Source organism: Corapipo altera, unplaced genomic scaffold (assembly GCF_003945725.1).
Source record: "Corapipo altera isolate COAL_440 unplaced genomic scaffold, ASM394572v1 1, whole genome shotgun sequence".
In the NCBI taxonomy this organism is placed as follows: domain Eukaryota; kingdom Metazoa; phylum Chordata; class Aves; order Passeriformes; family Pipridae; genus Corapipo; species Corapipo altera.
The window spans coordinates 28,461,916-28,477,277 of NW_020884873.1; the positions used below are offsets into that span (position 1 = coordinate 28,461,916).

The window sequence follows — 15,362 nt, forward strand, 5'->3', positions numbered from 1 at the left end:
GAAGAGAAGGCTCTGGGGAGATCTTATAGCACCTTCCAGTACCTAAAGGGAGCCTACAGGAATGCTGGAGAGGGACTTTTTACAAGGGCATGTTGTGATAGGATGAAGAGGAATGGCCTTAAGCTGAAAGAGTATAGGTTTAGATTATGTATCAGGAAGAAATTATTCAAGGTGAGGGTGGTGAGACACTGGAACAGGTTGCCCAGAGAAGCTGTGGACTCCTCATCTAGAGTTCATCCTTGAAGAGTTCAAGGTCAGGTTGGATAGGGCTTTGGAGAAACCTGATCTAGTGAAAGGTGTCCCTGCCCATGATAGGGAGATTCAAACTAGATGACTTCAAGGTCCTTTCCAACCCAAATGATTCTATGATAATATGACTTAGGTACAGCTGCCAATAAGACAACAGTAAGGGGAGAAACATGGCTATATGAATAAAAAATGATAGGAGAAAGAAGAGTCAGAAACAGAAACAATATGGGGGCTATATGTCATAACAGTATGCAGCAGAGTAGTATAATCATTCCAGAGCTTTCCTCTTCCCTAGCCCCATCTCATTATTCAGGCTTATAAAGGCTGATGTTTTTTCACAGAAGAATGAATAGGGGAGGCAAGGAAAATTTATATTGGTAAAAATGCAGCAAGAAACTCTGTTTGATGTTTGTCGGATTTATTCACAGTCTTATATAGGTATTTTCAAGATTAGGAAAGACAGAGTAAGCCAATTTTTTTTTTAAGACAGTTCCTTAATAACAGATATAATTTCAGTTTAATTTTACATTTATCAAAAATAATTAGGTACTGATGAACACATTTCTCAAACACACTGGAACCATCTAAGAAGTATGAACTGCTGGAGGAATCAATATTTAGAATAATCTCAGAGTCTGAAAAATAACGAGTAACAGCAGTACCCAGTTCTATAGTTCTTCAAGGTCTTTGCAATACTGAGATGGTATGAGCTTATTCTTTTCATGCCAGTAACAATACTATCAATTGCACCACAGGAGCAAATTTCAACCCCTCCGCAAAGTTACTGTGTTCTACCATATTGATTTTTAAAAGGAAAGCTACTCAAGAGAGTTTAAGCAAGTTGTTTATGTCAACTAACAAATCTTTGGAAAATTTCAGTATCAAAGCTACTGATTCTATTCTCTTTGAGAAAAGTTTAAGCACAAAATTATAAATTCCCATTTTAAAACCTACCTAAGTGCATTTTTGCCCAGCAGACCATAACTCTCCAAAAGGAATCACTGTTACCTACAGGATAAACAATTAACAGTTCAATAGCTAGTGGTTTATTAACCAATTGTTTAATGCAGTTTAGAGTTTTTAAAGTTATTCTCCCTGAAGTAAAATTAGAACTTGAAATAAACCCTGTCAGTGTTAATAATTTCATTTAAACTAAAGATTCAAACACCTAGACATGTTTCTAACAGCAAAATCCGATCAAAAATGGTTAAAAGGTTGCACAGTCTAAATGACATTTATTTCTTTTTTCTCATCCCTCTTCGTAAAATCAGTGTTCTCACTTGGCATCACAACTTATAAGGATAAGTGAAATAGGCTTATAGTATAAGAGCAGCATGGGCACTATTTCTGTTAGAAATGAAAAGGTATTGGAAGACCTATTACGTGAAAGATCAAAGTGTACTGCTGTACGGTACTAGCAGAGACCTCCAGGCTAAAATGCATTTTACACACTACAACCAGACTTTGCAATAAATGTTTGAAAGTTATTCTTCTAAGCCCCAACCCCTGGATCCATGTGACTGAATGAAAATCTCACCTTTCAATAAAAAATACACTTCTAAACCTTTTGGTTTTGGAGGCACTGATTTTGGAGGCACTGAAGCAGGTATGAATATTGGGCAGTAATGAGAAAAACTCCCAAATACAAGGTTCATGGAACAAATAGAATCTTGGTATCTTTAATGGCTTAACTAAAGCATTTTAACTGGTGAGACTGGAAACCTGGCCTAATGTTATGCACTTTATGAACTTTGTGTTTAAAACTTATGCCTTCGGCTCAAAGCATTGCTGTTCCATTAATTAACATAGGTACAAGAATCACAAGTATGAAATATGTCAATCAATACTGTTCTAAGAGCACTTGTTCAGAGGCTCCTCTCACAGCAAAACCACATCTCTGCCTCTTTGGCTTGCAGAAGAGCAACTGAAGGTAAAGCAGCAGCACACTGCAGATACTTGATATATTCCAGAGCACTCCTAATTACTCCTACTTTCTAGCTGTTCCAATGTATATGCTCCCTGCCCAAATATGCAAGAAATCATGCTTTTACAAATCAACTTAATTTGGAATTTTGTATTTTCAAAATTGTTTACTGCAAGAAAAATTCTACAGTGCCTGTTTTCACGTACTTCAGATATTAATACAAACACAGAAGATTAACATCAGAAAACATATTTTTATGAGCTACCTTTGATAGTGGCTTCACAAAAGCCACTTTTTGTACACATGGGAAAATTACTAAATTTCCTGTTACTTTGCATTTTCAGAGATAAATGTCAATATAGTTGCAACTTATAATTGTAAACAGGTCTAAGATGCATCTTTTCTCATTTTTGAATAAACTCTCTTCAATGAGTTTCATTCACATAAGGAAAGCTGTCAAAATGTGATTTTTACGATGGCTGTATGTCTTGGAAATAAGATTTACAGTATGAAACTTTGAAAGAAGGAAACAAAAAATCATCACTGAAGCACAAAGTCATACTCAGAGAGGATCCAAAACTGTCAAATAATGTCACTTAGCAATCGCCAACTCCATACTGTGGAGTTATCTAAACCTGTATGTACATAATCATTTGTAACATATTAGTTATTTTTTGAGTTAACCTTCATGTACCATAAATGCAAAACAGTGGAGTTGACAAGAAAGTCTATCCTCTTAGTTCCTAATCAATGCATAAGTCACTACAAGAACAGTGACAGAACAGGCTGTCGCCAATTCTGTACGTAAATGTGCGCTGGAAGTGACCTACCAGGGATTACTAAGATACATATCCCAAAGCAAACCTGGTAGTCTTCAAAAGCAGATTGTGCAAAAAGATTAAGAATTACAAAAAAAAAAAGAACACCAATTTACTCCCCAAAAGCCTGCAACACTGCAGATGTCTACTAATTTTGTTTGATTGTATTTAGACACAGGAGTACAACAGTAGATATCAACATCAGCAAAGCTGCATTATGATGATACTATAATTCTTCTTACTGAGAGATTTTAATCACAAATATTAAAGACAGTAACTAAAAGTAAAAAAAAAAAACAACAAAACAAATTATCAACATACCCATTCAAAAATATGCAGAGCCATAATAAAAACTGCAGTAGCAAAGAAAATGTGACATTAAAAGTTCCTTGATATGTGGATCATAGAAGTAGTTCATTCATTATAGTAGCTTCTTCAGAGTTGCCCCAGTAACGGCATAAAACTGCTGCAATGTGTACACACAGTAATACTTAATGCCAAAAAATCAACTCTTTTTAAATGGAAACAATATTACTTTGAAAGAGTCTGATTTAAAATACGCCAAGTTGATATTCAATGTTATGTTTCAATATAGCAAATGACAGTACAGGAACATAGTACATGACACAAAAGAATAAGCACATTAACCACACTGACTGAAGCTGGTTTATGAAACTCCTGCAAGCAAATAACACTAATAAATATTTTGCTTTTAAAACCTCATGTGCAAAGGTGGTTAAAAGCCACTGCAGCAGCAGCCCATGCATTTGGCTCCTTTCTTTCACTGTTTTTTGGTGGGCAAAGAAGAAGTTGGTAAATACACTTGTATTTAAGAATAAATTTATATAATAACACTGAAAAATGAAAAATATAACACATATTTCCAGTTCAAAATTTCCAAGTAATAGACAAAATATTACCCAATAATTTATGGAAACCATTAAATGGCTCAAATGGTTAAATTCCTAGCTGAGAAAAAAATGATTACATGACTTCTGGAGTACCTGGAAGTACCTCATTTGAAAATGTGTCTAGAAAAGCATGTGTTTACCAACTGAATAAAAAGCTTAGAAACTGCAGCAGATAAATTAAATAGTACAGAGTAATCAATCACAGTGTTAAAATGATAGATGACAACTAAACTGAAGCCCCGGGGAACTACAACCACCGAGTTACTTTGCAAAATCCGGTTGCATAACCAGCATACCTCAAAGCAGTACAGAATCTAAATCCATGTCAGAGATCTCACATTAAAAGCCACAAAGCTGTGTCTGTAATACAGGAACGATTAAAAAAAAAAACAACAAAATGAAGTTTTGAGGCACAGAATTTTGTAAGCATATGAGCCACAGAGAATATACTCCTCTCAATAATCTTAACATGATAACCAAAACAGAGCCAGTATAAACAACCTTGATTTTCAATAAGGCTAAGAAGAGGACCCTGGAAACTACAGGCCTGTCAGTCTCACTTGAGTGCCTGGTAAAATTATGGACAAGATTATTCTGGGAAGTATTGAAAAACACCAGTAAGACAACGCTGTCATCCGTCACAGCCAGCACGGTTTCATGAGAGGAAAGTCCTGCTTATCAAACCCGATTTTCTTTTATGATAAGGTAACCCACCTAAATTGATCAAGGGAAGCCAGTTGATGTAATCTTTTGGATTTCAGTATAGCTTTTGATACTGTCTGTCACAGGATCCTTTCTTGTCAAAATGTCCAGCACACAGATGGATAAACACATCACGCAGTGCCTCATGGGTCTAGCACAGAGGGTAACAGTGAATGGGGTAACATCAGACTGGTGATGTATCTGTCACTAGTGGGGTCCACAGGGCTCCATCTTGGGCCCTGTGCTCTTCAACATCTTCATAAGGGACTTGGACACAGGACTAGAAGGGATACTAAGCAAGTTTGCAGATGACACAAAACTGGGTGGAGCTGTTGACTCCCTCAAAGGCAGGGAGGCCCTGCAGAGAGACCTCAGTAAATTAGAGGACTGGGCAATCAGTAACTGTATGAAGTTCAACAAGGGACAGTGTTGGATTCTGCACCTAGTATGGAACAACCCTAGTTATGTGTATGACTATGGAATGAGATGCTGGAAAGCAGTGTCACGGAAAGGGACCTGGGGGTCCTGGTTGATGGCAAGTTGAATATGAGTCAGCAGTGCCCTGGCAGCCAGGATCTCTTCACTCTCGTGACCAGTGAGAGGACCCTTGGGAATGGCCTGAAGTTGTGTCAGGGAAGGTTTAGGATGGATGCTAGAAAAACGTTCTTCACCCAGAGCATGGTTGCATATTGGAACAGGCTCCCCAGGGCAGTGGTCACAGCACCAAGCCTGACAGAGTTCAAGAAGCATTCGAACAATACTCTTAGGCATCTGGTGTGACTCTTGGAGATGGTCCTGTGCCAGGCTAAGGGTTGGACTTGATGATCCTTATGAGTCCATTTCAACTCAGTATATTCTGTGAACCTTTACATTATGGACATGGTACTATATAATTTACCAGAAGTTCATACTTCTACTCTGGGAGAAAAAAAAATAAAATTGAAACTAACTTGAGGGAAACCTCATTAAAGAACTAAAGTAGTGGGAACACTCCAATGAACAATTTTATCCAAGCCTGCAGTATATTGACATGAATTTTAATTTTCAATTACAAAACCTGGGAGGGAATGGCAAAAACAAGGAAGGAGGGTACTTCCATGCTGCATCTAGATTACCATACTGCAGGAAAGACTGAAATCATAATGTAAGGGAAGGTTATTGTATTAGTATAGAACACTGGGAAACAACAGGCTCATTTCTTCTTGAATGCTCATAAATTCAACTTTTACAAAGTTTTTGTAGAAAAAACAAAATTGACACTTCCAAAATCAGCAAATCCTTCATTTAGTGACTTTATCTCTCGTACATTACATACCCATAGATATAATATGGTAAATGGCAAAATATAAAACATGGCAGCTTTTGAAACAGATATTAGAGCAAACAATGCTCAGGAGCTAATGATAAGTCCAATATAAATGTAGTTATTCTACACAAAATGGGAGTCAAACTGCCCATACAATAACTTTCAGCAGGCCAAGTCTCCTCTCATCTGCTCACAGTAGAGTGTGGTTTGGGGTCATGCTTCTCCTGTATTAGCACTTTGCTTGTGCAGTCTCCTAATTTATGTCACATTACCTGAACTTGCCTTTATTAAACAAGAATAATTAAAAACCTGTTAATAACCGGCCACCAAAGATATCAATTATTTGATAAAGTTTGTGGCAGATGAAATGTGGTTGCTGCTGACTATCTGAGGACAACGGACACCTTTTTTGGAACACATGTTGCAATGTTTTTTCCCTGCTCCACAATAGATAATTGCAATCTTTTGCAATATCAAAGACAAATGACAAAGGCCCTTGCATTTAAAACAAAGTTGAGAACAAATAAAATCCACAAATCATAGGATAAATTATGACTTTTATTTTTTTTTAAATAAAAACAATATTTTATTTTTTTCCTATATGTGGAATCCATATTTTTTTTGCCTCACATCACTGGATATTGATGAGGGGGAAAAAAGGTGTTTTAAAACAAATCCACAATGCCAATTTATCAATATCATTTTCAGAAGAGTGACTGGTTGCTTAGTGTACGAATAACATATAGTTCTCAAGAGTGTGGTAAGAAGACTCAAAGGTAGCATACATGAATTTCCATACATGGCTGAATATATAGCCTGATCAAGCTGGTAAAATTGCTCCTCACTGATGATGGATGAGAGGCAAGTGTAATTTTGTTTCTGTTTTATTATTCTAATTTCCCATGTATATTCCAAAGAGAGTGTTAAATAAATTACACATTACAAATGTTAAATAACTACTGTAGAGTTTCATTTTTTAAATTATATATTCATTGTTAGATTATTTGTAGTTTATAATTATAATACCATGACTGATAAAATTAACTGATAGATTCAATGAAAAGGTTCTGTCAACCTATTCTGCCAGTGGGAGAGAAAGAATTTGTATGTGAAGGAGCACCGATAATATTTGATTAATTTTTTCTCACTATACACAAATAAATCCATGCTATTCTGAACAGCTGCCTTTGAGTTCTGGCCACTTGACACAGGAATACAAGAGAGAAGAAGATTTTCAAGTGTCTGCAGTAGTGAAATTTACTTTTCACAAGCAGGTCTGTACATATATCAGTTGAATTATACACATTGCTTGGAGCTGCTAATTTTTATGCATGTAACATGCTGCCAAAATTTAAGATCCAGGAGGAGCAAAGCATAATTGATTAGGTTGAAGGTATCTCATGTGTTAAATAACAACTCCCAAAGTTCTACCATATCTTTCCACATGTCAAATAAAAATTGCAAGAGCTGACCCATATTACACTATGTTGCAACCCTTTGCGAATTTCTCAGATATAGGTATATGGCATTATTCTGTGCATTATGACCTGATAATACCAATAACACTCTTACTGTGCAGAGAATCTATTTGGTCCTACAAATAGCAAACTTAAAATCTGCCCAAGATCAGAAACACTCTGCAATGCAGCTCTGCCAACAGGAAGAGGAGATAACCCTGTGTGGGAGATGTGAGCCAAAAATATGAAATTTGAGAAGACAGACTACGTGGCAAAAAAATGGAAAGATAAAGGGTGACAAAAGGTGTGATAGCATGTAGGGAACATAAACAATGGGAATCACAGGGGAAAGAAGAGAAAATGAAGCAATGGAAAATTAAAAAGGATAGATAAGTAGGAGTTTTGAGAATTTTTTTACAACTGTATTTTTTTCTAATGATTCTCTGGAACATAGGTATCATTTGGCATATACCCAGAAGATGCCTACTGCTAGCACAGTTTAGTACACTGTACAAATAACCATACTGATTTTCAAATAAGTATTATGTTGTCTTTGGCTTCAGTGAAATGTAACACATTTCCTTTCATGCTAAAACCCATCATCAAACTTGGTTGCCCAGAGAGGTAATGGGCATTTTTTTGCTATTGAGGTTTACACGCATTCTTTTCCAACAAAGAGTGTTATTTTTACTACTTGTCAAAAATTAGTCAAGGTTTATTTCTATCTAAAACTACTCCGTTCCATATGCCAGTTTGGCTAAATGAATAGAGGTTTTGTATACGACAATAAACTTCCTTAAACTGTATTGCATATGCTGTCAAATGTATATTCTATAAGTAGAATAGTGCTAATGAACACATATTCTCTGCATGTTACTTACCATCCACAATCTTCTACCACAAAAAAGTCAGGTTCTATTGGCACCTAGCACAGAAGAACTGTTTTGTTGGAACCATTAATAGAAATGCCTGAATGCCTTAACACATATTCATCTGCTTTGGTTCTCAAAAGATACCTTTTAATATCCACCCATACATACACCCGTATAACCAGCTACATTTTCCAGGGCATATTACTTTGGATTGGCAATGAAAGCAGTGTCTCCTCTCTACTTTGTCATGACTGGTACTTCACCAGCAGCCTAAGATTTTTTTCTAGGACAATGCTAATAATATCATCCACAACACAAACACGGTTCATTTTCTTGTCTCAGCAGGTAGTCTTAATTTCTTGATGTTTTAAAAAGCTGTAGTTGTCAAATGCCAGTGCATTGAGATTGGCTGTACTGTGAAAAGAGCAGCACAGCTATGACCAGGGCAGTTCAGAACAATTAGTCAGTGATTATGAGGTTACACAAACCCATAAAACTCTCTTGCTCCTGCATCGATCCAACAGGATCAGACTACAGGGATACATCCATTCTTCTCCAAAATTTCAAGTGTGAGCAAATATTAGTGTAATGCTATTTTTAGTTTCGTACTATCTATCACAATTTCTATTACAATGCACTTTTACTAAGAAGAAAAAGGTAATAATCTCAGTATGGGCAGAGATGACGTATCCTGTGGATTATCTGGGCCTCTTACCTAAAATGATTACAGGAGTAATAAAAGTCTACTCCGCTGAAATGAAACCACATTGGATAAAATGAAGAAATGGTCACTGCACTAATTTCTTATACTTGTTAAAAGAACTGCAATAAGAAACAATGAAAATTTTTTAAAAAGGAAGTGCAAGTAGTGTTAAGCTTCGTAGTATGTAACTTGGTCACTTACTGTTCACAGTAGAGAATGTGTGCTTAACTCTCTTCTCTTTGTTTATTCAGGGCTCCAAGCTTCTGTAAGAAAAACAAATACATGTATTTATCATCTCTATAAAATTAATTACCTAGTTTCATTTGTGCCATAGAAGTTTGCCATTTTCATATTTAAGTTTGGCTTACTCCAAGATTTAAAGCCCTGGGCTTTTGTGAAAGCATCCAGCAGAGAAAATTCACATTGCTTCTTTTCCTTAAAGGACAGTTTCCAGTCTAAGGTACCACAACAGCAGCATGGAAGGGAAATCCACAGGTTAAGGGAACAAATCTCTCTTGAAACCTCAGACCAAATTCAACTGCAGGTGCTGAATTTCATCTGGGCAGCCGCAGCTCTCCTCAGTTCCAAGAAGGTGACAGGCTTTCACATCTCTGAGGCTGGCAATCCTCTGGTCAAAATTAAATTCTCATGCTGTATTAGATCTTGGCTGGATTACCCCATTACACTGAGGAGTTAAGAAAGAAAGAACATGTACGTCCAATGACAGCCACAGCCTCCCCCATGGCTTTTGGAGAAGAGTGGGACAAGCTGTAGAGGGGTGTCTGATGCCTCACTCCCACTGCTTCACGCAGGCAATTAGCATAATAAGCACTGAACACAGAACACCAGCTGCTTCAGGCTTTCTTGGGCAGTTTACCAGCATCACAACAGAGGTAGTTTTAAGGCAGGATTTGAAAGAACACAGCACACTGGCTTTGCAGATTCTTACTTTTAACAGTTTTCATGAATAAAGGCTGCATGAGAGAAGGGAAAAATTGGGACTGATGGGCAATAAGGGTTGCAATAAGGGCATCACTGATGTGAAAGAGCAAGCAGGATCAAGCTGTGAAGGCATTTAGTGAGATGACCAATTTTAGTGTAGTTAAACAAGGAAGCCAAATACATAGTTACCAAGACAGACAAACACATCTTTGATTACACATCAACTTTGTCAGAGGAAAATGAAATTGCTGTTATCTAAAACTGTCAAACTATAGCACACCAGCCCTTACTTTTGTCTTTAAAAAAGGCAAATCATGATTCCATCCACCATCTCACTCTAGCCAGGCTACCATCTTTCATGACTCAAATAATAAAGAATTCAGACCATAACTGATTAAAAAAACTAATTTTATCTTCTTTTTTAGCAAAAAAAAAAATAAAATATTGCTTTCTGTATAGTTCTGCCAATATCTATGACATCCCAGAAATCCCTCATCTGAATGTTAGCTTTCTGAAAAAACCTGTTAAGCAACAATTATAAACTGTTTAGAACTAAAGGCTGTATAATTTGTAAATTGGAAGGATACGATATTATGTATTAAGTTTTAAACTTCTTTAAGCCCTAGGGATTAGCTCTTCTAACAGCCCATTTTGTTACATCCTAGACATCAGTGAGAAGCTGAGCACTTGAATGACGTAAGGTTAGCTGGATGACAATCTGAAATCTTATTCCAAAGGGTTTAGAATAACTCCCATGCTGGTGTAAAACATAGCTAATTTCATTCCCACAGTTTGTAATTAATCTGTCAATAGCCTTAGCAGGCCTTACCTAGCTTGGTGTTCCATATTAGCTGTATAAAATGTCATGGTACAGGCTAAGACAGACCTAATCTGAACTACTGTACTCAAATATCTCTTGAATGGAATCAATCAAAACTTTTCTTCTTGTTGTCATGTCAAGTCTTCCCACACTGAGGGCTTTGGAATTCAGACACACTCAGAAAGTACGTTCAGTAAAAAAACTCTAATCCCCACCTTCTCCTGGGGTTCAGAGCCAGGGTTTTAGTTCAGGTCCCTGTGTACAACTTGCATTTGAGCAGAGATAGCTGCAAGTGCCTTAGAGAAATTAACACCTAGAGTAACACCTCCTCTGTGGTACACTGTCTTAATCTTCCCCTGTTTCTCTAAGCTGTCTGTGTCAAGCTGTGCCATATTATTATTGAGCCTTTCAGAAGATTTGCTATTTCCTTCTGCTGCAAAGACAGAAAATGGAAATGAAGGATAAATGTTTACTTCAGCATTAATTGTAAATAACTGAATAAAAATACAAGTTATTGCTAGAAAAGCAAATTTAAGCAAAACCATGAGTAAGTGTGGTGCTTCATTAGGTACAAAAAGAGACAGCCCACATGCTCCTTTGAAGCTGACAGTCTGATTTCCAAAGGATACGAAAAATGTAACGCAGATCTGGAATAAATAAACAAAACCCCATCAATAAAAATCAACGTTTATCAAGGAGTCTAAATAGCATCACTCCTTGTAAGGATTTGCAGAGTTGAAATATATGGAGAGAAATAAACTGGAAAGACTTGCATTTCTAGAGAAAGATTAAAAAAAATCACCAGAGAAATTCAAATGTGTTTCTATTGCTTACTATTAAACATATGCTATTTTTGATTAGATGTTTTGAAAGATTAATTCATTCACCCTTGGTTATGGATTCTTGTGAGTCTTCAGGGCAGGAGATCCCTGCAGTGACAATTATATTTCCAGAGCTAGAAATAGCATCTGTCATACCACTAGTGTCTTGCAAGGCTCCGTTTTCATTTCACAATATTTGCAAGGGAAGACGTTTCCTAATGAAACCATTGGAAATATCAACAAAACCACATTTTGATATATGTGAATACATCTTGTAATATCCTTTTAAAGTATAATCTATATTTAACAAATGGTATTTACAGAAGATACTTTAAGGTGTTTAATTTTAGAGTAAGTACTCATTTACTAATTTTTAATTCAGTTAGCATACAGATATGCAAAAGTAAACAAAAAAAGCCTATTTTTGTTAATTCTAAACTCTCTATTCCCAGCTACCTTTATGGTAACCAATTGTAGAAACAGTCCCAATAAACGGGGGCAGAACTGGACCTCTAAAATAAAAGCAGTTCAGTCAGCAACACTGAATTTAAGACTGTAAATGCATATCTGCTCACAAAATGAAACCCTACTCCACTGCAGGGAAAGGATTTTTTGCAGTTTTTCTCAGGAAACTCTTGTTTAACTCATAGAGAAAGAGAGTGGATTTACATTTATTACAGGTGACAAAGAACATTTTTAGCATCACAGAATCATGGCGAAAATAAGCTCCTTTTATTAGATGCTTCACTATTCATTGTGAACTGCGATACAAAAAATGAAAGGGAAGTTGCAAGGTAATTTAAAGATTTTTCAAGCTATCTTGGGCCATCTGCAGTTTCTTTATTTCATTACTATTTTTAAATCCATGAAGAACTATGTGAACATTTACAAACTCCATAAAGAAACACTTTTTGTGTATTTAGGATTATAGGCTAAACACTCATTAGTAGAGCATATGGCTGTTATTTGAGTACTCTTCTCTCCTTTCAAACATTGAGGAATAATTTTGCAAACTGAATCTCTATACTCTGGAGTAATAAAAAGCTGCTAATACATCATCATTATGGCTTAGTGACAGTTCCAGAGCACAATTGGACAACATTTTTGTTATGAAGGAATATGATGGAAATGAGGAGGGTTTTGGCTTTGACAGAGCTGAAATTTAGCCTAGGTTTGTTCAGTTTATTGACCATCTATCAAACCTAAAGACATCCACTTATTTGGTATATCTGGGAGGTTTTGAATAAACCGTTTTGAAATTTAGGGTGGCAAAACAAGAAAATATAAACTAAACCTCAAACAAAAAGCAGCTGGTGTTTAGCATACTGAATTTAGCAGCACAGCCTAAAAATCCAAGCCCAGCAATATTAGAAGTGAAAATGGGAATTTCAAATTTTATTCTCTGCTTTAGAACTATTTATAAGAGAAAAAAACAGATTAATTGAAAGTGGAAGTTATACAGCGTTATGAACAGACTGACATCCCGCAAAACATAGAACTGACAACTGGGAAAATGAGGCTAGCATTTGATTATGAAGTTTAAATTAGCTAATAACCAGTACAGAGTCTGAATAATTTCTAGTTGCATTATGTGCAACAAATTAAATGTATTTTGAAAAAAAATGGGGTTGTGGGCATTTATTAATCGTTTCACATATTGAAATAGAAATTGTTACACATTATGAACTTTACAGTCCTTAATCATATGTATATTCCAATATTTTATGGGCTTAATTTGCTCAGCATCAACTTTTACTGTGAGTAACATTGATTTTGTTGAAACCTCAAATAAGTCACAGAAGAGATCTGAGGATTAGTTTAGAAGGGATTTAAAGCACACACTGTGAATCTCTATACAACCATCACTTAAAACACTATCCGTTCAAGCCCAGATGGATTGCTATGGCAACAGAATCCCAAATACCAGGTTTGTAACTAAAAAAAATGTAAATTATTGATGAATTCAGAGTTCTCTCTATTGGACACCCTCCTATTCAAATACAAAGCCGTATGGTTAGAGTACAGAGAAAAGGTTGATATGCAATTTCCCCAGCCCAGTGAGCACTAATCCCAAAGGATTTCATTAAATCTTTTGGCTTAAATTTTTATTCTTGGAACAGCAGTCAGCAAGCAGGGATTACATTAAAACAGGCACTATTGAGGTCATTACTCACTGAATTCAGGTTTGTAATATAACAAACAGAAACTAATTGTAAATACATCTTCACATACCAGAAACACCTCACAAAATAGCACTACTCTTAAGTTACTGCATATTTGATGACAGCACTCTTCCTCTCACACCATCAGCCTGCCTCCTTGCCTGTATGAAATGATGGAGAATAGTAGAAAAAAGTAAAAACAATAGACATATTATTTGATAAAGAGGTACACATCCCATGGTAGAGGTGACTGTGCATAAACAAATGAGTTGCAGAACAATGAATGAAAGGAGGCTCATAGTCTTTGATACTTTGTAAATCAAAACCCAGAATAAAAACTTCTCTAGCAAGCAAGCAAACCAGAAAAAAAGAGAAATACTTATTGACATTTTTATTGCCAATTTCATGAACGATCTGATAAAGGAGCAAATAGAGGTAGGAAAGCCAAGTACTTCTACGGACCTCTTTTCTGGAAAGTCTCTCAGACTTTACACGGGACATGATTAACACAGTAAATGTCACACAAAAATAGACCCACCAGTTCTCACATTTTGGCTTGCAACAGTCCAGCTGGTTTTAAAACAAACTACAGCTTTAAAAAAATAATAAAACTCTCAGATGGGTGCCTGCCATTAGGTGTCAGTGTCCAGAGAAGAGAGATGGCTGTAAGAACTTGACAGATTCAATGTCCACTTAAAACTGGAAGGAAAAACCAGGACAGGGAGTAAGTTTGTGAAGATGGGTAAATATGGACGGATGCTTTTGCTAATAGAAAGGAAACAACTATTGGAACAGGACATGAAAGAGATAAACCAAGACATGGAGCCATTTTCTAAGACAAGGAAGAAGTATGGAGCAACAGATGAAAAGGAAGATAGTGGTTGTACCACACATTTCCTGGTGGGACAGGAGAAATTCTCCCACCCTCATTCATATAGATTGAGCACTTATTCAGCACAGTATGTAAAGACAGAGTACCTATATAGCGGAGCTGCCATTTGGATAGCTATTTGAGTTTACAGATATTAACTAGATGGCAAGCTTTTTTTAGGTCTTGACATGCAATATTTATATATTTCAGACTACAGTTTAGCAGAATACACATACAGAGTCACTGTGGCCACTAGAGACAAAACTAGTAATTAGGCCCTGCCTTCTCTGCCCATTCAGTCTGTGTCTTGGTCATTCCTACCCTGTGACCCATGTATTTCAAAGCTGAACACAGTTTTCAGCTCTAGGGATTTCTCCGCCTAGCAAAGAACTCTGTTCATTGCAGAATTTGTCTCTGGGATACTTTTTACAACACTAGCAATGAAGTTGCTTTTTTGGCCTGTTTTCACTTGTATTGAGTTACCTTCTACTGAATGTTCAAAGATGCTGCTCACCTATAGCTTCCTCAAAATTTCAGTTCTAAGCATGAAGGGTCTCAGCTCCATGAAGGCTCTATGGTCCTTTTTCCATAGGAATCTGACTAGTTCTACATCTGATATACTGTGTTTCTGTTACACACAACTCATACACAGGCAAAGGCATCTACTAACCCTCAGTAAGTGCTACCTGCTCTTCAAATGTCCCTTCTCTCTCCCAGTTGCATGATGTTTCTCACATTTACTGATTCTGTTTCTCCTACTAGCACTGCCCAGAACATATCTTGCTTATCTTGCTGCCCTTTTTG

At 36.4% G+C, this 15,362-nt stretch overlaps 1 protein-coding gene across 3 annotated transcripts in view; it reads right to left on the reverse strand.

The window, feature by feature from the left end:
* The window catches only part of SYT1 (synaptotagmin 1), a 351,884-nt gene that overhangs the window by 215,466 nt on the left and 121,056 nt on the right, over nucleotides 1-15,362 (reverse strand). For all 3 annotated transcript variants that reach the window (XM_027661549.1, XM_027661558.1, XM_027661540.1), the window contains one exon: nucleotides 9,144-9,205. The gene's annotated coding sequence lies outside the window, so the exon portion shown is untranslated. The remainder of the gene's footprint in view (nucleotides 1-9,143; nucleotides 9,206-15,362) is intronic.